The following is an 11,470-nucleotide window of genomic DNA, read 5'->3' on the forward strand; positions in this document are numbered from 1 at the left end:
CCCAGGTAGACCGTCGGCGCTCAATAAGTGCCCGCGCCCTCCGCGCACATGCGCGCTTGAACCTGACCGAGTGGTGACCCCCTCTCGCCTCCGCCCCCAAATCGGAACCGGCAGCTGCAGCCCCGAACCAAACTTGAGGGTGTGCTCCGCCCCCCCGCACTGAGCTGCAAACCCTGCCAAAGTTTCTCGCTGTTGTTTTTCCAGGCCTGGCTCCGGGACAGGCTTCTCCGCGAGAGGCCGAGCTCGCCCCAGGGCGGGAAAGGAAGCCAGAAAGCTGCGGGCCGGCGTCGGGGACCGGGGACCGGAGCTTGGCGGGGCCACAGGGACCCCAGGCAGCGGTAGCGCGGGACAGGACGGCAGGAAGGAGGAAAAGCAAAGTTCCCATTTGCTTCTGAGTCTTCTCTTTCCCCGCTTTATGACATTTCCCTCGTTTGTAGTTGTAAAATGAGGCGTTATTTACCGTTTCTGGAATTAAATGGGAGAAAGTTAACTATTAGCTTTCAACCCTTGTGTAAACAATGCTGGTTGCTTTTGGCACCGTTAGGCCCTGGCTTTTGGATAATTTGTAACAAGGAGAATTGAAGCTGTTCCATTGTGTTGCTCTGTGTTTTCTCTAGATAAGACCAGATCCTCAACGGTAGCGCAGGGCCCTGTGTGTGATGGCATACTGTATATATTTATATTAAGCGAATTTAATAAATAGAAGAGTGATCTTCCCCCCCCCGACAAAAGGTTTAATATATTTTCCGATCTAATTTTTGAAAGTACAGGACAGTTGCCGGCCTTCTACCTCTCCTGCAGGAGTGAGCTGGGTGAAGTTTCTGCAGTCAGTCGGACAGCCTGCGGGCAAACCTGATGTAACTGCTGACCTGGCTGGGTGACCTTCAGCAGAGTCTTCAAGTCTGGACGTCAGCTTCTTTATCTGGAAGATGAGATAAAATTGCATAGATACGGTGCCTAGCAAATCAGCATAAATAGTATTTCCCTTCCCTTGTTTCTCACAAGGTGCCAAATAAGAAAATTAACTGGAACCAAAATTCCTGTAGGATGCTTGCTTTCCACTGGGGCTGATTTTCCTCTCCAGGTACACTTAGCAATGTCTGGGGATATTTTTGCTTCCTCTTGGACCCAAGATGCTGCTAAACCTCCTTCAAGAACAAGACCTCTGGCAAGGACAGAGATCCCTGGTCTGCAACTTCAGTAGTGCCCCTTACTGACTTGTCTTGCTGAAGCAGGACTCCTGTTCTTTGCTAAGAGGAACAAGGTGTGCGGTCACAGTTCTTACATTAATACACAAATCCTCCCCTTTCAAGAAGTGGCAGGTTGGAATTTTATATTTTACTATTAAAGAAATAATTCCAGTCCATAAACAGTTTTGTGTCCTTGTTTCTGTTTGTTCTCAAACACTTCTGCCTCTAACACCCCTGCCCTAAGGATAACGCAGCCACCTTGGAGGTGAATTAATGTCCCTGCAACAATTAAGGAATAATACAAAATGACACATAATTAAGCTGTAATTACAGCATCCAGATTAAGGTGGCTCTGAGAGAAGGGAAAGGAGTCCCTGCAGCAAGGCCCAGGGCTTGCCTGTGGGCTGAGATGTTCGAGAAATGTTTGTTGAATGAAACGAAATGGAGAGAGTTTCTGACTTTAGGGCTTAAGCTCAAGTCCTTTACAGGATCTAAACCCCTCGATTTTCTAAATGGATGTTGGTGTCGGTGTTGCTCTGTGTTTTTTCTCGATAAGATCAGATCTGGTCTAGATAAGACCAGAAATTTCTTTTTCTTAAAACATCTACTCCAAATCTTTAACCCAACCTATACACTTCCTAAAATGACTAATAAAACCAAAATGCTTGTTCATTTGACAAATTCACGCGTGTCTGCTGTGTGCCGAATGAGCACAAGCCCTCTCCAAGTTCAAGCGGAACCTGTAGCTCGTTCAGTTTGAGACGCCTTCGTGGCACAACACATACCACCCAAGGCATGTGCTCTCGGCATATGTTGGATGCAGATCCCTCTCCTGCAGGTAGGTGCTTGCACTTGGTGCATTCCAGAGTTGTGCACATCCACGCCAACGCGGAGAGAACGTCCCGTCACACACATAGGCCCCTAATGCACACACCGCAGCGGCTGGACTCAGCGGCCAGGCCCTTACCGAACACACCGCCCGGCACACACATCCACCAAGTAAGATGACTCAGTGAGATACTCGCTTTGGGCTTCCACTCCCATCCCTGTTACCTCCCTCCCCCACGACTACAGTGCGCCCTGCCTGGGCTCTGTCCCATTCAGAACTGTCCCTCAGTCTCTCACCTTGCTTTCTCCCACACCCTACCCGGCCCCATTAAAGTCTTGGTATCTTGGGCCTCGTTTCCATCAGAGTGATTAGCAATTTGGGGCATATGCCACTAGCTGAGGCTAAGGGAAACAGACCCCGGCTCTGCCTTCTCCTCCTGCCTTACAGTATGTGGACACATTCCAGGTCATGTGTTAGAGCGCAGAGCCTGAGACTGCTCCTCCCCCTTGTCCTCCACCTGAGCAGACGCCTTCTGCTCCCACCCTGTTGCCTCTCCTAGAACATGCCCCACCCACCCTCTCACCCCTTCACCCAGCTCCTCCACTCACCCTTAAGGGGAAGCCTATGTCGCACGGTCTCAGGGAAGCCCTCTCTGAGCCCAAGACAGACTGACGTGCTCCTCCTTTGTGTCCAACAGCACCCAGACTTACCCTGTGTCATTGTACTAAAACCTCCATTCTCTTGACCTAATCTCCTGCAAAACATTGTATGAAGACAGTGACTGCGGCTTGTTCTCCACTGTGTGTATATCCAACACCGGCCGGCTGGAGTGGCTTGCAGTAGCCACCTAACTGGGATTTGGTAGGACCTAAAGACAGAACAGAGATATTCCATAGTCCCGGCGGTCCCTGACTCAAAGCACGCCCCAAATCTCTGCAGTTTCCAGGGATCCTGAAGACCTCCCATCCATCTCTTGAGGGTAAAATGGAACTTAAGAATGAATTGACTCTGGATTCCACCAGAGCCTCCACTTATACCTCACCTGGCTTCCTGAACTCTGGGCTCTTACCACCGATGACCTACTTGGTACCTCCACATGGATGTCTAATAAGACCTCAAGTGAACCATGAGCCAGACATGGTGACACACGCCTATAATCTCAGCACTTTGCAGGCTGAGGCAGGAAGATCACAAATCTGAAGCTGGCCTGGGCTCCATAGTGAAACCCTATCTCAAACAAAACCAGAACTTCCATGTCCAAATCCATTTCTCATGTCCCTCCAAAATCTGCTCCCTCCCACTGAAGTAAGTAGCAGTCCCAGTCTCCTAGTGGCTTGGAAAGCAAACAGGTTGGAATCATCTCTGATTCCCTTTTTTCCTCTCTCATACTCCACATCCCATTGAGACTTCTGTTGGCTCCTATGAACTACCTGACTAATGTCCCACCGTCTCCTCATTCAGTTACCATCTCTCTTACCCAGACTTCTGCAGTCGGCTCCCACCTCCCCGCTGTCTCTGGCACCTCACTAGAGTCTGTTTGACACTTCAGCAGCCTCAGCGGTCCTGGCAAAGCCTACATGAGACTATATTGCGCTTCTGCTTAACATCTCCAATGGCGTCCCAGCCACTTGATTTTGGTCCACACAACTCTCTGACCTCTCTACCTGCCATTCCTCCCTGGCGCCTACAGCTCCAGCCTCATGGGCCCCTTGCTGGTCCACAGACCCACTCCCACCTCTGTCTTCTAAGACCGTTCCTTGGGCTAGAAAGATCTCCCTCTAGCCAACTTGCGCCAGCAGCTGATTCAGGTCCACACTCGAATGCACCCATAAGAGACACCCTCCCTGTCCGATATATCTAAAACAGCACCACCCAACCACACCCTCATCCTGCCTTATTTCTCTTCCTTGCACTTAGTACCACTTTACAGTCTCTCCATCCACTTGGCAATGAGTTCAATGAGGACAGGGACCTAGTTGTTGCTCACTGTTGTAGCCTCAGCTTCTGAAACATGATGTAGCTGCTAGCATATAGTAGTCAGTAAATAACCACGAATCAATGGTGAGTGAGAGAATTGTCTTAGTCACTTTCTTTTTCCCCTGGGAAAAAATTACCCAACACCCACAGTTTAAAAAAGGAGAAATTTATCTTGGCTCACAGTTTGTAGGCGTTTCAGTCCACAGTCAGCCTACTTCGAGGCAGAAAAGTACAGTAGAAGGGCCTGCGGGGAGGAGGGCTGCTCACCTCATGGCATCCAGGAAGCAGAGAGTCCGGGGAGGAGCTGGAGAGGGAAAGACACCCTTCCAGGCCGTGCTCCCAGTGACCCCAGCTCTTAGGAGCAAGTCAGCTATAAGCCATTATAATCCAACCACCTTCCAAAACCTGTGTGTGTAATCACATGAGGTTCATGGAGGACATCCAACAACAATCAAAAAGTTACCCACGAGCCAGGTCCCTACTCCCTCCAGAACTTAGCTCCCCTAAAGCCGGACGTGAGGGTATCATGTCCCCGCTGATGGTCACCCTCTTTTTCATTCAATTGGAGTAGGGGCCACTGTTACTTCTGTGATGCAAAGTTTTAAACATGGCTTCCATGCCAGAATCTCAACCCAGGCCGTTAATCTCAAATGATGCTACTAATTTGATATTTCTAGCATATTTTGGCCTTTTTTTTTTTTCTAGTTGAGAAAACCACAGTGCATTTCAGTGGACAAAAACCAGCCCACCACCTACTTGAAGCATTTTCATTCTGAGAAGCACAAACACCAGGAACTCTGCACAGAAAGTGATCAGCACTATGCCTAGGGCCAATAGTTTCTTCACTCTGATCTCTTCAGTCATCTCTGATCTGTTCAATCTGTGTGGCTCTCCTGGGCCAGAAGAGCTTTGCCTTCCACTGAAGGAAAAGGATCCATCAGTTGCAGGAAGATTGTTCAAAGCGTAAGCATTTCCCTGAAGATTCCTGCTTACACAGTGACTTGTTCACACAAACAAGCTCCCACCGCGCAGAGTCACAGATATACCCGCGTGCATAAACCTCCAGATGGGTGCCTACTTCCTCCTAACTTTTCAGTTTTCAGTCTCGATCTCACTACACAGCTCAGGCAGGCCTCAAACTCACTATGTAGCCCAGGCTGTCCTTGATCTCTGGATCTTCTGGCCTCAGCCTCCTCAGTCCTGGAATTCTAGGCGTGCACCACCATGCCTAGCTCCTCCTAATCTTGAAACTGAATTCCAGCAAGACTCTATATTCAAAAAAGGAAAAAAAGAACACAGAACATGAGGCCTCATGACTCTGGCTAGGAAAGAAAATGTCAGCCTGAGCAAGCTCTGTGTGAACATCTGATTTCTTCCTTTTATGCTTCTGTGATTTCTATGACACAGGAAGTTCACTTTGGAACAACCCTGTCTGCTTTCTAGCGAATGACTTAAAAAAAAAAAAATGGGGATCAAAATCATGTTTATCTCATTGCACAGGCAGGATGATAAAATCCAAAACAGCACCATTTCTAGGGAGAATCAACTGTGACTTCATCCTACATTGCGCCCCTGGGGCAGTGCTAGTTACTGAGCCCAGAGAGGTAGAGGACCAAGGAAATGATTTCTGCACAGGCTTAAGACTATCTGGACGTGGCTTTTCCTGCAAAGCATCCACACACAGGAAAATCTCATGCGGTGAAAATACCAGTTCAACTCAGCTCCACAGAGTATGGGGTGGCTCCCAACTGCACGTGGGCCACTCCATGAGGCTTCCACTTTATTTAGAGCCCCTGTGCATAAAGATCCTGCCTGCAGATGGTGGTTAACATGGGCTAAGAGGCACAGCTTTTCCTACCCACAGAGAAGGAGCTCAGAGTTCTTTCAGAGTTAACAACATAAAACAAGGTGGCACTGTCATTTGGGTGGGGTTTGTCTCCTGAGCCTCCTGCGTTGGTCCCCAGGGCAGTAATATTGACAGGTGACAGAACCTTGAAAAGACATGACCTAAGGGAGCTGGTTAAGCCATGGAAACCCCCTCAGGCAGGATGAGTGCTGGTCTCACAGGGAGTTCACTTTCACAAGCATGAGTTGTCCTAGAAGTGCAAACCTGGCCCCCGAGTCCCTCTGGCTTTCTGTCCCCTTCAACACATGTTCTTGTCATTATGATGCCACTGCTGTAAGGCCCTCACCAAGGCTGAAGAAGTGGGGCTGCCTAACCTTAGACTTTCAACTTCCAAAACTGTAAAGTGAATACATCTTGTTTGTGTTGTTTTTTGAGACAGGATCTCACTATGTAGTTCAGGCTGGCCTTGAACCCACTATGTAACCCATGCTGGCCTCAAACTTGCATGATCCTCCTGCCTCAGACTCCTGAGTGCTGGGATCACAGGTGTATTCCACCACACCCAGCTATCTTTTTCTCTTTCTTTCTTTCTCTTTCTTTCTTTTTTCTCTTTCTTTCTTTCTCTTTCTTTCTTTTTTTTCTTCCTTCCTTCTTTCTTTCTTTCTTTTTCAGTAATGGGGATCAAACTCAAGACCTTGTACTTGTGAGGCAGGCACAGCACCACTAGCTAAATCCTCAGGCCTATCTCTTTTATTAAACATCCATACTCTGGTATTTTGTTATGACAACTGAATCTGGACTCATATTGTAGCAGGAAACTATCTCAGACTTAAAAGAGGACGGTTAGACCCTTTTTATTAAACATCCATACTCTGGTATTTTGTTATGACAACTGAATCTGGACTCATATTGTAGCGAGAAACTATCTCAGACTTAAAAGAGGACTGGGTTAGACCCCAAAGGAAGGCCAAAGGAAGATAACAAGTGGTACTAGAAAAAACACATTGGGAACCCCTAAAAGAGAAAGAGAGCAAAGGCACAGCAGCTAGTGAGAGAGAAAGAACTGGAAGAACAGTTTTCATTCTGAATGCCCTCTTTAGTGTCTTGGGTTCCAATCAACACATAATAGTTATTTTTCTGCGCTGTGTTAACTGTCATGTGCCTGTGCCCTTTGGGCTCTTCTTTTTACTTTCTGTCCCATGGCAGCCCTGGGACTGGCAGCCTTTTCTTCAGTGAGCTCACCAGGGTTTCATTTTGGTCTGTGGTTAAAGTGCGTCGTCTCTCACACATTCTCCTCTGTGTTCAGTGGCTCCAGGCGCATTCTGCCATCCTTTATTCTGCTGTACACCCAACTGCTGCACGAGGCAACTGTGCCTACGGCCACCAAGGCCTCCCAGAGGGCGGCCAGGTCCCGAGACAACAGTAAGAGAACCACACACAGCTCTTGCCACAGCATGCAGGGTGATTCCACGCACCACGGAATGGCAGAACCAGGAGCACTGCAACCACTGCCCAGGATTTGGAACTGATCGATGGAACAACGTCTTGATGAGTCAAATGAAAAGGTTTTGAAACGTGTATTAACCCATAAGCCAACCAGATGCAGCTCCACGTAGGAGAGGCTGCTTCTAGAAGTATTTTAAATGTTGCCGATCACTATATGGAAATCTCTGCCCCTTCAGAATTGAGTGACAGGTGCCGGAGTCCAGACTTCTTCCTGTATTCAGTCAGCACAGCTTCTCCTACCTGTAGATGTTGGCCTGCATCACTCCGCACTGGGTTACGCTTCGCAAGACCAGTGTGGAACCCCCTACACCAAGAGGTTTGGCGTGCAGTGTGGAATCCCCTCTTGAGTTCCAGTACAGACAGCAAGGCCTGAACCTAGACTTTATTTCTAATTTAATTGTTCCAACGCTACATAATTTTTTGACAAATGTTTCTCCTCTTTTCACAGACCTGCCTAAGTTCACTTAAGTAAGAGGAAATGTGCCTTACCTTTGGTTTTCTGGTGTCAAATACCTGCTCAGAAAACCGAGTTTTAATTTGATAAGATATCCAGTCACCATACTGATTCTCTTAACCCATAATTCATCTGTCATGAGGCCACATCCTGCTTAAGTAATCCTTATAATACATTGGAGCGGAAGTTGTATGAATTATTAAAATCCAATTCAATTACTCTTTTGTATTATCCACTTGGGAGCCCTCTGATTTTCCAGTGCTTGTCTTAGACATGGCTAAGCTCACAATCTCCTTGCTTATGAGCTGTTGATTTACCAAATGCGAACCTTCCCATTCTCCTGTAACTGACCGCCTCCCAAATCACCACCACAAGCTTTCAGTGATTCCTGAGGCCAAAAGAAATGGCTAGCATGAAGCACATTGTAATTGAGCACTCCAAAGTGGGCATGAAGATTTCCATCCACTCTCAGACCATTCTCGGCTGTTATCGCTTTGATATTTCTCTTCCTCTATCATGGTTCGCCTTAGTTAGAAGGACTATGAGATGTTGGTGGGGGACCTGTGCAATGTGGGTGGTGTGGCCAGGAGAAAAGCAACCCGGATTCAAAAGGGCCTTATCCTAAAGTAAGTCATGGCCTATTCTCCTTTTCTCTGCCATTGTGGTGTGTGAACTTCAATCCTTTCCTTGCCTTTCTTCTCACAAGACTTTCGGAATCAAAGGATTCCTGGCCAAGAAGCAATGGCAAAATCACTCCATTTATTTCCACGAAAACGGAGATAAAGTCAAGCACAACTCCGAGAGGAGCACCAGAGAAGAGCCACGGAAGTGAGGAGGTGCAAGTGATCTGGCACACACAGGGACGCTGTGTCAGGGCCACGGTCGTCTCCCCTTATGGAGCTGAAAATGTCACCTCCATGGGAATCTGATTTTGCTTCTTCTATGATCTGCACTAGCGGGTTGGCACAGTAATGACTATGTGAAACCTTTTGAAAAAACAAACAAACAAACAAACACATCTCTATTGACACTCTTATGGGAGGAGCCAAGGAGCAATGTCACTGCACAACTCAAACCAAACTTCCAAAAATCCTCTTTCCAGATTCCTCTACCCCAAATCTTACTCCACAGCCACTATTTTTCTCTCCTCCTCCTCTCTTCCTCAGTCCTCAGCCTCCCTCTCCTCACTGCCCACTTCTCTCTCCTTTCTCAAGTAGAGGATTGCAGCCTGTTCCCGATTTCTGCAGACCAACCTTGTCAAAGACCTCACAGACGACTGAACCAGCCAAAAACCCTGCCCCCGGAAGTCGGCAGGAGGCAAGGATTGGATCTACACATATTTAATTTTTTTTCTTTTCATGTCACCAATTTAATACCAGTCTTAATTTCCTTGATGTGTCCCCAAGGATTACACAGAGATCCTCTATAATTTTCTCTCCGGAATCTTGGAATGGCAGAGCTGACAAAGACTGTGAAAAAGATCATCCATCTCTGCTATCTGTGGACCACCTTTTGCTTAGTGACCTACCTACCTGATCATCACTGAAATTGTTCAGGACAAGAATAATGACCCAAGGAAACTCTGTCTCCAAGATTTCATGATTGCAAATCTTCCTCCCCACTCTTTACAATTCATTGCTCTCTTTATTCTTGTTGCCCATATGTTCACCATAAATTAATGAATAAAGAAAATGTGATATTCACATACGATGGAGTATTACCCTGCAGTGAAGAAGGGTAAATTTGAGCCATTTGTAAGAAAATGGATACACCTTGAGACCACAATATAAAGTGAAATAAATGAGACCAACAAAGCTTAAATACTGTATTGCATGATTTCTCTTGTAATAAGAAATAGAAAATATAAAGAGCAAAATAAAAACTAGACAATAGGAAATAGGGAAATAGATCTCTTGCAAGTGGGAAAGGAACTAAGAGATGAAGGGAGGTAAAGGGAAGGGAAGAGAAGAGGAAGAAAAAAGAACTGAGATGTGTTATAGATCTCTGTGAACTCCCGACCTCTGGAAGAGGAATGTAACCATTATGTACCACAAACATGAACTTAAGGAGAAGTGGAAAAGAAGTGCCCCTTCTATCTTCCCATCCTGCAACTGTAACCAACAGACAGAATAGTTCTTAGTACCTCTTTCTTTTGCCCATGACATCAAAAATCCTCGTACTCTTATCTCAAAAGTCTATCTCGTTCTCTGCATGATCCCGGCCATTCTAAGGTTAAATGTTAGCTCTCTCGCCTCTAATTTTGGCTTATGTAATTTCGCCCCGTTTATAACAGCAATAATACCGAAAGAGAATTAGCTGTGCTTCTGTCTAACCCAAGTCCGTGGGGCTCACACTCGCTGTGACTCATTTTGGGAAGTGGAACACTTAAGTGATAGTTGTGGCCGGCACCCAACTTCAATTATTCTCTGAGGGATAAATAAACACTGTGCCAAACTTATTATTCAGGCTTCTCTTTACACATAAATGACAGGAACTCAGCTTAAGCAAGCTTAAGGAGAGGGGAGAGGGGAGGGGGGGGCAAGCTTGTTGGCTTAACTGAAGCCTCCAGAAGCACCACTGGCCAGAGACAGAGCAAGACCCCAGGTTTAAACATGGATTTTTTTCCTCTGAATCTCCGATTTCTGTTTGCTTCTTCTAAGTTGGTCCATTTTCTGCAATTTCCAAAGAGCACCCCTCCCCCTCCAAAGAAAAGGCGCTTCCTTCGCAGACTTGAGAAAACGGTTGCTGTCAGCTCCCAACTATGAGATCCCAATTTTACCAGACCAGCAGAAAACACATTTTTTTTTTCTCCCAACAATCATACATAACGCCAGGGAAAGACTGTAACTGTTTCTGCTTAGCTAAAAGGCCCACCCTTTGGGCCGCTGCAACCAGAAGGGTAGGATTTTATGATTGAAGCCAAATCAAACCGCGGGGACAGAGGGCCGAGGCGCCAGAGGAAGGGACAGCGGACGGAGAAACTCGCGTGGTGTGTCCCTCGCCCGACGGGGGAGAGGCGTCGCCTGGAGCTGGAGCGCGACTTCTGACAAACTATCCTGTTTTTGTGAGCCTAATTCCTCCCGTGAAAGATGGTTACCTGACAGCTACTAATACTTGTACACTGTTTCAGATCACGGACACTGGCCAAGCAGAGGAAGGCGCTGCACGGTGCCGGATGCATCTGTTTTCTGCTAACTCTGCGCAGCGCCTCGCATTTTACAGGAAGCTCTTCGTTCACCGTACGAATTAGTTAACGAAGCTCAAGAGGCAGCGCAGCCTAGATCACAGACTAAAGGGAACTTATTTGTGTAGCTGTAGCCACACGCAGACGTGCAAACTGCATGACGAGCGCGCAAATGAATCATTTCCTGGATTAAGGAGGGAGGCAGAGACCCACGGGGGAACAACACGCGCCCAGCGTGCCCTCGCCGAGGCGGCGTCCCCGCGAGCTCCACTGCACAGCCCTCCCCGCGCAGCTGCAGGCTCCAGGAATTTGAGGCCGAAAGGAAAGCGAGCGAGCACCCTTCACCAGCCAACGGCAGTGCACGCTGCGCGAGGGTCTGCAGGGCAGGGAGGGCCCGGAGAGGCCGGGAACGCCGAGCAGACTAGCACATTTATTCTTTAATTCACAAAAGAGAAAAACAAAACCGCAGGGCGTCCTTCGCCAG

The 11,470-nt window shown here is 47.6% G+C and overlaps 1 long non-coding RNA gene across 1 annotated transcript; it reads right to left on the minus strand.

Annotated features, from left to right (window-relative positions):
- Positions 1-729: 729 nt before the first annotated feature.
- LOC117286770 lies at positions 730-11,167 on the minus strand. Its single transcript, XR_004517891.1, has 3 exons — positions 10,900-11,167; positions 2,730-2,887; positions 730-922 (listed from the first exon to the last, which is right to left on the minus strand). It is a non-coding gene; the product is annotated as an uncharacterized LOC117286770 (long non-coding RNA).
- Positions 11,168-11,470: the final 303 nt, after the last annotated feature.

The sequence above is a fragment of the Fukomys damarensis genome, unplaced genomic scaffold (assembly GCF_012274545.1).
Source record: "Fukomys damarensis isolate Sample0158 unplaced genomic scaffold, DMR_v1.0_HiC HiC_scaffold_18, whole genome shotgun sequence".
NCBI classification, from domain to species: Eukaryota; Metazoa; Chordata; class Mammalia; order Rodentia; family Bathyergidae; genus Fukomys; species Fukomys damarensis.